This window comes from Heptranchias perlo, chromosome 1 (genome assembly GCF_035084215.1).
Source record: "Heptranchias perlo isolate sHepPer1 chromosome 1, sHepPer1.hap1, whole genome shotgun sequence".
Taxonomy (NCBI): domain Eukaryota; kingdom Metazoa; phylum Chordata; class Chondrichthyes; order Hexanchiformes; family Hexanchidae; genus Heptranchias; species Heptranchias perlo.
Genome location: NC_090325.1, coordinates 117,212,708 through 117,226,672, shown reverse-complemented (window position 1 = coordinate 117,226,672; position 13,965 = coordinate 117,212,708). Strand labels below are relative to the sequence as shown.

The 13,965-nt window shown below is 43.5% G+C and overlaps 1 protein-coding gene across 1 annotated transcript in view; it reads left to right on the top strand.

Annotated features, from left to right (window-relative positions):
- Positions 1 to 1,187: 1,187 nt before the first annotated feature.
- The window catches only part of arhgap24 (Rho GTPase activating protein 24), a 403,142-nt gene continuing 390,364 nt past the window's right edge, over positions 1,188 to 13,965 (top strand). The window contains exon 1 of the mRNA XM_067990483.1: positions 1,188 to 1,701. The gene's annotated coding sequence lies outside the window, so the exon portion shown is untranslated. The remainder of the gene's footprint in view (positions 1,702 to 13,965) is intronic.

Genomic DNA, 13,965 nt, shown 5'->3' with positions numbered 1-13,965 from the left:
CGGGATCTAAGGGCACTGATTGTCTCTACTGTTCAGTTGAATGTTTAACGGTTACTCGACAAACTGTAAAATGATCTGCACATGAAGGTTGTAAATGTTTAGATGCCAATAGGTTGGTCAAAGAGATGCTGCGGGGGGATGGTGTGTCCAAGCAGTCCTGATTGTGTTGTTATTCCAATGGACTGTCCATGGAGTTAAGTGCCGCTCTCTTGTGCTGAGAGTCTCAAATCTATAAAGCAAGGAAGGTGCTAACTGAAGGATTTCTGACAATTGAAACAATTGCAAACTATCTAAATTAGTTTTTATTTGCAAAATCCTCCCTATCCATTAATTCCAAATAAGTGAAGCGATTTAGAAAACACTTGACTTTGAGTTCTAGGGCTCACAGTGAGTCGTATACTGGTATAAAGATACTGCAGCAAATAGAAAGCCTGATTTTTTTTTCAGTCCTGGCATTGAAATAAGAATCTGTTAACCCATTCATTCCTGTTAAAATGAATTAGAATGTTTTCAATTTTTAAAAAATGATAGAAAAGAGCAAAATACTGGAAATCTGAAACATAGACAGAGAATGCTGGAAATATACAGCTGGTCATTCAGTATTTGTGGAGAGAACAGACAAGTTCTCAGGTGCAGACTCTTATTCAAAACTGAAAAAGAGGGAGACAAGTATTATTAGTAGAAGCTTTTGTACAGTTTTTTTCATACAAATCTCCACGTCTGATGAGAGAAACCTGTTGGTAGAATTGTACTATTTTAAAATTGTTAGCTATTACTTGAAATGGAAAGCAAACTCCATTGCCCCTAAAATGAATTTTGCAAGAGTTTTCATTCTGGTTTCTACGCTACGATGCAATAACATAACTTGTGCTGAAGAACAGCATTTCTGTGGAAGCATTTGGTGTAACCCTTGCACACAATGGTATCATGTATCATATTCACCCTGGTTGTTATATTAGCCATTCCTCCACAGAACAGCCATAATCCCCCACTGCAGCTGCACAGGACGGTCCCAAACCTGAGGAGACACTACAGTGACGCCAGCAGTGAAACAGTTAATAGTAGAAAAAAAAAGTTCAAAGTGGTTTAATTGTTCCAGCTGACGGGCCGGCGTGGTGATCTTGAGAATGTTTGAGGAGTGAGCTATTCTAGCAGGAGGGGATGTCCCCGAAGCACCGGCTGGTAACCTCGATTGGTGCTACCAGTTGCCTGTGAAACCTGAAACCCAAGGCAAAAGTTGAAGGCTGTCAGTACAGTACTGGTTATTGCAGCCTCGTCTAGGTACACACACGCACACATACATACACACGCAGACAGACACAGACAAACAAACACACTTTGTCTGTCTCCCCCAGTAAACTCCTGCATCTCGCTCTGCAAACGCTGGCATTTTTCAAGTGGATGTCACTGTACTCCATAAGGTAGCGGGATCGCAGCTCTCCACCACCCCACCCGCACCCCCCTTCCACCCCCTGGGAGTTTGTCGATACAGATGGTCTGAACAGTCAAAAGAGAAGAGAGAGAGGGGGGAAAACTTTTCACTGAAGTGACAGCTTATTTTAGATCTACTTCCTCTCTGGACTGATGATTCTGCTGCAGGGTTTATGGCTGTGAATTCTTCTGGTGTTGTGTGAGCAGTTCTCTCTACTTGTTTCTCGCTCCCAGTTCTGATCCAGGTCCATTCTCCTCGTCAGTCCCACGGTAGGTGCATTTTAAAGTGCTGTTTGTGTGTGATGGACTGTAAAGGTCGAATTGGTCAGACAAGAGCCTTTACTGCAAACCAGGAAGCAGCTGGTGTGTGGCGACGGTGTTCTGTTGTATTCGATGGCATTGGGCAATGTTGCTGTTACTGTATTTCAATAATTGATTAGCTTAGATTAGTTCCGCTGCTTGTGTCCCGACTGTACTGTGTACCTAATGGCTAATCCTGACACAAATCCTAGAGGACCTTTATCCAATGTATTCTGTGGAATTGAAAATCCTGCAGCTTTCTGTAAATTGCCCTTGATGTGTTATCATTTTATCTATGTGCCTGCAGCGGGTGTTAGTGTCCACTAATCGAGCGTTAACTGTGGTACAGATAGTAGGTGTCCACCTAGTAATATGTAACCTTTTGTTGTATTGTAGATGTCACCATGGTATCTCATGTTATCGGCCCCTGTTTGAAGCATTCTCTGCCGCCTCCCTTCCTGTCAGAATAAAATGCATGAAACTTCTGATCACGCAAGATGTTGTTAAAACTCTCGATCCAGGGTCAATAGAACTGCTGATGGGGGGGGGGGGGGATATAATTAACAATAATCGCTGGAAGCACACAGGTTGACTATTCCCCTGAGAAACATTGGAACAATATTATTCAAAGACATTCTAAGCACCGTTTGCTCTGAACTGACATGAGTAAGATCTCACTGTCTCTCCGGGATGCCTCAATCACTGTTTTTCCTATTTGTGACTGGAAGATTCAAATGACCAAGGCTGTGCTGTAAATAAGCGAGGTATTGCAGTCAGGTCAACATATTTTACTATTGTCTCAACTGCTGCAGATTCATTTACATTTGAAATTCACAATGTATTGGGAAAGAAACAACTGAACAAGGAGATGTGGTATAAGTAGCTTTGTTAAAACAAATCTAATTGTATCCTAGAAGATCTTTAACCCCACTGCAAACATTTAATTGGTGCTCCACACTTGCCTGATGGATATTTTCAGAACGTGAAGTGAAATGGTTTTAAAATCACTCAACTCAACATATGCAATATTACAATTAGTTTGTAGTGATGTTCCTTGATGAGGGCTTCATATCATAAAGGACATTTTTCTTTAAGTTTCACTATGAAATATAAGAAACCTTGCTGACCTATTTGTGGTTGCAGTCTGACTGTGCCTAGTGACCTTTCAACAGTAAACTAAGACTTCCCCCCCCCCTCAAGAATATTCATTTTAGCTGCTGACAGGGCTGTATGATAGAGACAGGCATTCTGCAACTTCTGCTTTCCACGGCAGCTTTGTTTGCTGCTGCAGTGCCTCATTTGTGTTTCCCTCTGCTGGCTTTGAGTCTCTTTTATTGCAGCACGCTGCTTTTTCCTTACAGTGTTTGCTCTCTCTGCCACCCTGTTTAATCTGTGGCCCCACTGGCGTGAGTTCACATCTACGCCATCAGCATATTTGTCAGCAGAGGTCTGTCGCTGTTGGCGGTTGGAGGGAAGGAATGTTCTCTGTCTCGTGAAAGTCAGGCTGGAGCTGCTGTTTGAATGCCCAGCGTGCAGCAGCCGCAATGGACGGGCTTCTTTAAAAGGAATGCTATCATGTTTTCCCTACAGTATTCTCTCCAAGGGGCATTACAGTTGTGCCGAGCCCTGTCCTCACCTGACGTCTGCACTCATTCACTTTCCAGCAGGGGTCATTAAATGGCAATCATGAGCAGGAATTCTGGGCGATTTTGCTCGTCTCAAGCACAGGGATATTGAGGCCAGTTGTAGCACCTCTGCCACTGCCTCAGATGAAGCAGATTCATCTTTCAACTTTCAGATTCAACTTTCTAAAGGGAATTGGAGATATATTTGAAAAGGAAATATTTGCGGGGCTATGGGGGAAGAGCAGGGGAGTGGGACTAATTCGATAGCTCTTTCAAAGAGCCAGCACAGGCATGATGAACCAAATGGCCTCCTTCTATGTTGTAAGATTCTGAGGTCAGCCAAATCAGTATAGATCAGAGATCAAACCTGGACCCTCTCTGGTCTTTCCAACTCACAACCACAATATATGTGCTTGGAAATTCTGGTAATTTTGATGGGTGATTGGAGGAACACCCTAGAGAAACAGTGCCAATAACTGAAAATGGCCAGATATGCCATTTCCCTGAAATTTTCACTCATCTCCCACCAAAATGATGGTAGGGGATTGAGACAACCTCTTGGAATTTCAGGGCCATGGTCTGTTTGCCCATTGTACACCAGGAAAGCCCTAGAATGCTAAGTCTTAATTGCCAGTAGAATTGTTACCAGTGCACTCGACAATCAACAATTTGCCAACTACAAACAAATCTTTTTAGTTTAATTCAAGCAGCATTCCTGCTGCCCTATCAGGGCTATCATTTAAAATGCGGGGGGCTGCGTGATTCAGTTTCTATTCCTGTGGTCCTACTCCCCAGATGCAACTGCAATCTGCCACTTCAGGTAATCTGAGGCAAACAAGACCAGTTGGGTTAAAACAAAAGCAAATTACTGCGGATGCTGGAAATCTGAAATAAAATGAAAAGTGGGTTAAAAAGCAGATTCAATCATGGCTTTCAAAAGGGAATCGGATAAGTACTTGAAGGGAAAAAAATTGCAGGGCTACGGGAAAGGGCGGGGGAGTGGGACTAGCTGGATTGCTCTTGCAGAAAGCCAGCACAAGCTCGATGGGCCAAATGGCCTCCTTCTGTGCTGTAACCATTCTATGGTTCTTTGATTCTATGAAAAGTATATTAGAGTAAAAACAAACAAACAAGTTTTTTTTTAAAAGACACAGTCCTACTTTTTGTTGTATCACAATGAACTTAAACAGATTTTTGAAAGTCATAGAAATTGTCTTTAATGATTAATGAAACAAATCTATATTTATGATTCAAAGACTATTTTGTGACTCTTTAATCTCAATTAAAATGTTCACATTCGAAAATTGTATGGGTTACTCGCTAAGTGTCAGGAACGTAGTTCGTGATAATGATGTCGCAATGTGGTATACCTACTTCATTCGAGCATGAGTGATTCAATATATTGGCACAGAGTTAGAACTATGAAAACAATCCGTGCGTTAGCTGTAGTCGGCACTATCAGTCCAATCGGACACAAATATACCCACTGCAGTTTGAAAACAGGCTGTATACTGTGCAGCTGAACAAAAATTAACTGAAAGCAGGGAGTTCATATGAAAGTTGTTGAGAATTCTGAAAATGCTAAAAGAGTCAAAACAATCCCAAAAGGCGAAGAGGAATCTACTACATACCCACATATCATTCTCCATTGTTGCTCTTGGGGTAAATTTAGAAAGAATTTCAATGTATTTTACAAAAGGAAAACGACCATTTCAGTAAATTTTGCAAAAAAAAATGAGTCAACAATTGATAAACACCCACATAGCAATAAAACAACCTTACAAGCACGCATTGTTCAGAATTCTACCAGACTGGCCTGTTCTGAACTGTAAAGCCCTTTATCAGACGTGTTTGCCTGTTTTCTGTTCAGCTGTTATTTCCCCAATTTCTTTTTAATTCTCTTCTCTTGGTCCTTCAAACCACCACCATTATACACAAGCGACCTGTCCCCCAGGCTTTTGTAAGTACCGCTGTGGAACTTGCCACTAGGAGGAGTGAAAGAATGACCCAGGATGTCCTTTAGAGTTTAACATCCCTCTTTGTTTGCAAATGCTGCGGGTTTGAAATTTTGTGGAGCCCATTTTGAGTTAACAACTTTGTTAAAATAGCACATTTGGGAATTTTACACAAGTATGTTAACCACAGCTAACACACAGCAGAATTTCAACCTCCTCCCCCACCCAGGTGTCTGATAAATGCATCTGATTTACTGCCTGGGTGAGACTGGGATCTCACAGTGTGGCTAGTCGCAGGTGCGAGAAGGCCTCCTAAGACAGTAGTACAGTGCATTGATATGACAAGACACTACCTAAGATACTTGTCTTTGAAAGCATTGTTGAAATGTGCAGGTGATGTTTCTGGAATGATCTTATACATGTCCGTCCAAATAAAATCTATAAATGTTTCTTTTAAAATCTTACAGAAGGTCCATTTTGGCAGGGGACTCCACTTGATGGAGTTACTTGAAAATTTTCAAGATTTTTGATGTGCGCAGACCAGTACTGAATTCATTTTGGTGTATTCACCTCTTTTGTGGCATTTGCACATCCACCACTACTCTTCCCATAATAAGTATGTTAGCACCAAATTAATGTTTTATGTTCAACTGTGGAATCTTCAAATTGTAACGGCAGTCACTTGACAGACATTGCTGTCTGTGATGACTATTTCCTATCTGGGAATTGAAGGATTGGATGTGCCCCTTTCAACTTTAAAAAAACAAACAATAAAAATTACAAATTACTTTTGGTTTCTTTTTCTTTTGTCTCAAGATCAAAAGAGCTTCTACATATACTTCTACATCTAAAACTAAGCCTTATAGACCAGAAAGTTCTGGTCTGCATTGAACTCTGCCAGAGCAGCAGTTGGCCTGCTAAAATTAGGCTGAGAAGCGGGGAGGAAATTAACCAGAATTGCCGATGCAGATCACTGCCCAGTGACCTCTGCTGGAAAGTGCGTGTGTGCAGATGTCGACTGAAGACGGAATCTGGCATAATTTGTAACATCGGATATGCTTGTTGTCACTGTATCACTGATTCCGTCATTACCCTCTCCTCTTATTTTCTATCCTTTTTTCCCTTCCTCCAGTTTTCCCTCCAATGTTCTACTTTACTGTTCATCTCCTGAAGTCAAGTTGGGTTTACAGTTCCAAAATTACTGGCTCTCCACTAGTTCACCCAGATAGGCATTCTTGTGAATATTGAAGCTTAGATTTTCCTCCTTGGCGAGATCAATGCCAGAAGTGTGGTGGGGTGGGATATTTTGCTGCCTGACTGACCTAGTGCTGGCCTTGGTGAACTCAGTCGAATTCAAATATTCAGGGACAAACATGGGGCTCGATTTTAGCACCCGCGATCGGGTGCGTTCGTGGCGGGGCTGCTGCGAAAATCGGGGATTCCCAGGGCGGGTCTGGAGACTGGCTCCAACCCGCCCACTTTTGGGTTCCCCAGTGACGCGCTGACATGCACGCGCAGCCCCCACATGTGGGACTTCCGCTGGCAATTAAAGCCGACGGGGTGCCACTTAAAGTATTTAAACAGGTACTTCAGGTTGTTTACAGACCTGATTGACCTGATATTTTATGAGGGGTGGGATTTTGCAATGAACTGAGACTGTTTCCCGTACTGGGGGAAACACTCCCAGTTCAAATGGACGTGTTGCAGCCACCAGCCTATGGCAGCTGCAAAGGTCCATTTGACAGGTGGGGTGGGGGGGGGGGGAGAGCCTCACTCATTGCAAGAGGCCACTTTGTCACTTTGGAAAAGTTTGGCCTCCACCACCCTCCTCCTAACAATAAAATTCACCAACTTGCACACTTACCCCGGTGTCCAGACACATTTACCTACCTTGCGGACCCCCTCAGATGTACATCTTCCGGATGGGGGCCGCCGTAGCTGCAGTTATGACCTCCTCGGAGGGCGAACAGCATCACCAGCCTCTCCGGCCACGCCGTCCACCTCTGACACGTGGAGCTCCACAACACAGTGCTGGAACTGTGCCCAGACACACTGGATTGCCTGGGCACAGCAAATATCAAAAAATCGGGTGGGTTGAAGGCTATACTTACATAGCAGGTCGCCAAATTTTCAAATATTTGCTACCCTAGGTGATCCAGTGCACTTGAGCACAGACCCAGGGAAATCTCCCCTATGGAGCCCTTCAAAAGCCTTTATTTTCATGCTCCTGTCATTACGGTCTTCCTGGTAGCACTTAGGTCTTACAGTATCTCGCAGCAACCAGATCGCATTCTCACGTTTTGCATTCTTTTCAACGGAAGCCCATAACATGAGAGAGGGTTTGGCCAAAGTTGGTAGACTTTCCAATCTCTGTTCTCTCATGCCCCACAAGGAGGAACCATTGGAGTTCATGAGGACAGGGAAATTGTGGGCAGGTGCCAGCTGCAGGTTCATCATGATATTCTGCTTTCAAAAAGGAATTGGATAAATACTTGAAGGGAAAAAAATTACAGAGCTATGGGGAAAGAGCAGGGGAGTGGGACTAATTGGATAGCTCTTTCAAAGAACTAGCACAGGCATGATGGGCTAAATGGCCTCCTTCTGTGCTGTACTTACTATGATACTATGTTTTTGGTCCATGTGACCTGTCAGTAAATTAGATCATAATGCCTTTATGTCACTCGTACAGAACTCTGCTTCTCAGCTATTCTAACCTCTTTCTTCACCATGAGGAATATAGAAAGTTTAATGGGGTCTTGATGAAATGGAAGACTGGAAGGAGTAAAATGAAATATGAAAACAGGCTAGCAGGTAATATAGAAGGAAACAATAAGGGCTTTTATAAGCGTATTAAGAGTAAAAGAATAATCAAAGACAGTGAGATTGCTCAGGGATGAAGAGGGGATCCAAATAATGGAGGATGAAGATATGACAGATATTAAATACATTTTTTTTCATTCGTTCATGGGATGTGGGTGTCACTGGCGAGGCCAGCATTTATTGCCCATTCCTAATTGCCCTTGAGAAGGTGGTGGTGAGCTGCCTTCTTGAACCGCTGCGTATTTTTACAAGTGAAGGTGAGAATGAGAATGTAGGTGTACTAAAGAAGGATATCAAACAAATATTAGAGGTAACTATAGAAAAGGAATTAGTTCTGGAAAAAAATAGAATTTAAGCTGGATAAATGACTGGACTCTTATGGCATGTATCCTTAGCTGTTGAAAGAAGTCAAAACAAATAGCAAAGGTTCTCACTGCAATTTTTCAATCTTGCTTAAATATGCAAATTGTGCAGTGGGACTGGAGAATAGGTAACGTAACATCTCTGTTCAAGAAGGATGAGAAGGATAAGCCCGGGTTACTATAGGCCAGTTAGTCTAAAGTCAGTTGTGGGCCCACCCGTTGATGCACAAATCAAGATCAAATTACTGAGCATTTAGAGATGCATTGGATAATCAATGAGAGTCAACATGAATTTGTTAAAGGCAAGTTGAGTATGACAAATTTAATAGAGTTTTTTGAAGAAGTGACTGACAGTATAGATAAAGGGAATACAGAGCTGGAGTGTACATGGATTTTCAGAATACGTTTGATAAGATGTCACGTAGGAAGCTTGTTACAAAAATTTAGACGTATGGTATAAGAGGAAATGTAGCTGCATGGTTAGAAAGTTGGTTGACAAACAGGAAACAAAGGCTAAATGGGTATTGTTTAAATTGGAGAAGGGTTGGAAATGGCGTACCACCGGGGTCACTTTTGTTCACAATACATATAGATGATTTGGACATGGGCATAACAATCACAATATTAAAATTTGCTGACGACACAAAAGGAGGATGTTTGGTAAATTACGAGGAGGACTGTAAAAGACCTCAGGAGGACATAGACAGGTTAGTGGAATAGGCAGACAGATGGCAGATGCAATTAATGAGGAGAATGTGAGATAATGCATTTAGGGAGGAAAAACAAGGTATGGGAATATAACGTCAATGAAAAGACCTTGAAGGGTGAGGAGGAACAGAGAGATCTAGGGGGTTCTAATGCATAATTCCCTGAAAGTGCAAGTAGATAAAGCCATAAAAAAGAGACCATAGCATTTTGAGTTTTATAAATAAGGGAATAGAGTACAAGAACAGAGAGGTTTCTGATGATTTTTTACATGCCAATATTTAGGCCTCATTATAGAAAGGTCATTGAAAAAGCCGTAGAGTGTTCAGCATTGATTTTGACAATCAAAACCCATACTATATGTGTGCTTGTGACTCTTTCTACTGTGCTTCCCTTTGGTGCAAGTGTGTGATGTGACTTCTTAAAACAACTTCTAGCTACTGTCTGAGTGGCACGAATGCACTCACATGATGCTGCTGTCTCTCAGGATAGCAGCACATGTGTGCCCTCCCACCATCCTGTTCTGATGCTTGCAAATGTAGCAGAAAGGAGACAGAGCCAGATTACCAATGCAGCAGCACAGGAGGTGCAGCCAGCAGCAGGCCCACGTCAGGACTAGCTGCCATGAGCCGAGGGCCACTTTAGTTCCAGGAGACTTCTGTAGGAATACTGCAACTAGCCACCTCACCCACTCCTGCCACTTAAGCAGCATTTAGGAGAAGCACTAAGTTAAGTTTACGAGGTCACAGATCACAAACTTGCACCAAGGGAAAGCACAGAGCAAAGAATCGCTAGGCACACACGCAGTATAGGTTTTGATTAAAATTATGGTTGCACTGAAATTGATTTACGTGCAGTCTATTTTCTTGTCAAGGTTTAGGAGTGTTTGAAGTGTAGCCATTGAATAGTAGCCATTGAGTTGATGCACACAGAGAAGTGCTGGAGACGACAACACATTTGTGGTTGGAAGAGGAAAGGACTGTGAATGCAGTGGGTAGATGTGACATTAAAAAGAAGGACTCCCATATCAAAGTGGCACGAATATCTCTTGCATCCAGCAGCTGGTTGTCCTCTGCATCCTTGTCATGTTCCTGCTGCTTGTCTACCTTGCTTCCCTTGGATGCCCTACTCCTCTGGGGACTCCGTGAGGAGACATTTTGTAAGGCAAAGTTATGCAGAGCACCACAACAATCCTTGATACTCGAGCAAGACTAAATTGCAGAGTGCTGCCAGACCAATCCAGGAACCTGGTACACCTTCAGAATTCCAACTGTGTGGAAATTTGTATGGGTCAGCAATGTGGAGCAGTGAGGCTTGAGGCAAGGGCCAGAATGCCCAAAAGCAGATGGGGATTTGTTTTGGTACAGTCCTTTTAGGCCTACAGCAACGCACAAATTCTCTGCCCTGATTCCTACCCAGGTGGAAACCAGCCTGTGTATATGAGCTCATGTAACTGCTTGTTTCCGCATCAGGACAGTTCCTCTTCCACAATGAAAATCGGGGAGAGATATAACAACAACAACATAACAACAACAACAACAACAACCTGCATTTATATAGCGCCTTTAATGTAGTTAAATGTCCCAAGCGTTTCACAGGATTTGACACCAAACAAAATTTGACACCAAGCCACATAAGGAGGTATTAGAGCAGGTGACCAAAAGCCTGGTCAAAGAGGTAGGTTTTAAACAGCGACTTAATGGAGGAGAGAGAGGTGGAGAGGTGGAGAGGTATAGGGAAGGAATTCTAGAGCTTAAGGCTTAGGCAGTTGAAGTCACGGCTTCCAATGGTGGAGTGTTGAAATGGGGGATACGCAAGAGGCCAGAATTGGAGAAGTGCAGAGATCTTGGAGGTTTGTAGGGCTGGAGGAGGTTACAGAGTTGGGAGGGGCGAGGGCATGGAGGGATTTGAAAACAAGGATGAGAATTTTAAAATCAAGGCATTGCCAGACTGGGAGCCTATGTAGGCCAGCAAGCACAAGGGCGATGGTGAACGGGACTTGGTGCGAGTAAGGATACAGGCAGCTGAGTTTTGGATGAACTAAAGTTCACGGAGGGTGGAAGATGGGAGGCCGGCCAGGAGAGCATTGGAATGGTCAAGTCTAGAGTAACAAAGGCACGGATGAGGGTTTCAGCAGCAGATAAGCTGAGGCAGGGGTGGTGACGGGAGATGTTACAGAGATGGAAGTAGGACATGGTGATGGAATGGGTATGGGGTCAAAAGCTCATCTCAGGGTCAAATAGGATAGCGAAGTTGTGAACAGTCTGGTTCAGCCTCAGACAGTGGCCAGGATAAGGGTTGGACTTGATGGCTGGGGAACGGAGTTTGCAGCGGGGACCGAAAACAATGGCTTCGGTCATCCCAAAATTCAGTTGGGGGAAACTTTTGCTTATCCAGTACTTAATATCGGACTAGCAGCATGACAAATAAGAGACAGTGGAGGGGTCAAGGGAGGGATGGTGAGATAGAGCATACACGTGGAACCTGACGTGTTTTTCCGGATGATGTCACCGAGGGGCAGCATGTAGATGAGAAATAGGAGGGGGCCAAGGATAAATCTTAGGGGGATTCCAGAGGTATTGGTGCGGGAGCAGGTGATTTTCTGGCTATGACTGGATAGATGGTTTCATCTCATTGAAACATATAAGATTATTAGGGGGCTTGACAGGGGAGATGCTGAGAGATTGTTTCCCATGGTCAGAGAGTCTAAAACTAGGGGGCATAGTCGCAGGATAAGGGGTCGGCCATTCAAGACTGAGATGATGAGGAATTTCTTCACGCAGAGGGTTGTGAATCTTTGGAATTCTCTATCCCAGAGGGCTGTGATTCCTGAGTCACTGAATATATTCAAGGCTGAGATGGATAGATTTTTGGAAATCAAGGGATTTGTGGATCGGGCAGGAAAGTGGAGCTGAGGTCGAAGATCAGCCATGATCTGATTGAATGGTGGAGCAGGCTCCAGGGGCTGTATGGTCTACTCCTGCTCCTACTTGTTATGTTCTTATGGTTAGACTTAAATGTAGGAGGTATGATTAAGAAGTTTGCAGATGATACAAAAATTGGCCGTGTGGTTGGTAGTGAGGAGGAAAGCTGTAGACTGCAGGAAGATATCAATGGACTGGTCAGGTGGGCAGAAAAGTGGCAAATGGAATTTAATCCAGAGAAGTGTGGGGTAATGCATTTGGGGATGGCAAACAAGGCAAGGGAATACACAATAAATGGTTGGATACTGAGAAGTGTAGAGAATCAGAGGGACCTTGGAGTGCATGTCCACAGATCCCTGAAGGTAGCAGGACAGGTAGATGAGGTGGTTAAGAAGGCATACGGGATACTTTCCTTTATTAGCTGAGGTATAGGATATAAGAGCAGGGAGGTTATGCTAGAACTGTATAAAACACTAGTTAGGTCACAGCTTGAGTACTGCATACAGTTCTGGTCACCACATTACAGGAAAGATGTGATTGCACTAGAGAGGGTACAGAGGAGATTTATGAGGATGTTGCCAGGGCTGGAGAATTTTAGGTATGAGGAAAGATTGGATAGGCTGGGGTTGTTTTCTTTGGAACAGAGGAGGCTGAGGGGAGATTTAATTGAGGTGTATAAAATTATGAGGGGCCTAGATAGAGTGGATAGGAAGGACCTATTTCCCTTAGTGGAGGGGTCAATAACCAGGGGCGTAGATTTCAAGTAATTGGTAGAAGGATTAGAGGGGAGTTGAGGAGAAATTTTTTCAACCAGAGGGTGCTGGGGTCTGGAACTCACTGCCTGAAAGGGTGGTAGAGGCAGAAACCCTCATCACATTTAAAAAGTACCTGGATGTGCACTTGAAGCGCCGTAACCTACAAGGCTACGGACCAAGAGCTGGAAAGTGGGATTAGGCTGGATAGCTCTTTTTCGGCTGATACAGACGTGATGGGCTGAATGGCCTCCTGTGTTGTAAATTTCTATGATTTCATGATTCAATGAGATAGGAATGGAACCAGGCGAGGGCTGTCCCACCCAGCTGGACCACAGAGGAGAAACGTTGGAGGAGGATGGTGTTGTCAACCGTGTCAGAGGCTGCAGACAGGTCGAGAAGAACGAGGAGGGATAGTTTACCATCGTCACAGTCACATCGGATCTCATTTATGATCCGATATCGGCAGTTTTACGCTACTGCCCAAAGTTCAAATTACCCCTAAACTGTGTTAGACTTGTGGTGCTGTGTAGTACTAAACACTCTCAAATGCATCACAATCCCTAATGGCTTCAATTAACTATTTTTATTGTGCTATAAATGTCAATGCTAAGCTACCTAGTAACAACATAAAGCAAAAAGCATGGAAGCCCAGCTAGGTTTTAAATCATTTGTAAGCCATTGTTTCCAGTGAATCGGAATATCATTCGGGACAGGTAATGCAATTTCGGGACAGATTTCTGGACGTTTCCTGTCTTTTCTGTGGTCAAGCTGGTCTTGCAGTAATCAGATCCAAAATGAAATGTGTTTTGTCTTTGCCTTGTCTCTGATCATTTATTTTACGATGAACGTCACTAGATTTAACACAGACAGTACAGAATGCACAGAGCTGTCTTTAAACACCTGTGGAGTGTCCAACTGTGGGGGCCCTCAATGCACTGAGGGGGCGGGGTGGGGGAGGGGCAGGAAACAGCCTGCTGGTAAATATGGTAGTGGGCCATTATTGACTATTCAAAAATAAAATTAATTTAGAAATTGCACTTCATTTCCCCTCCTCTCTGTTCCCTCCTTCCTCCTATTTTTATTAGACA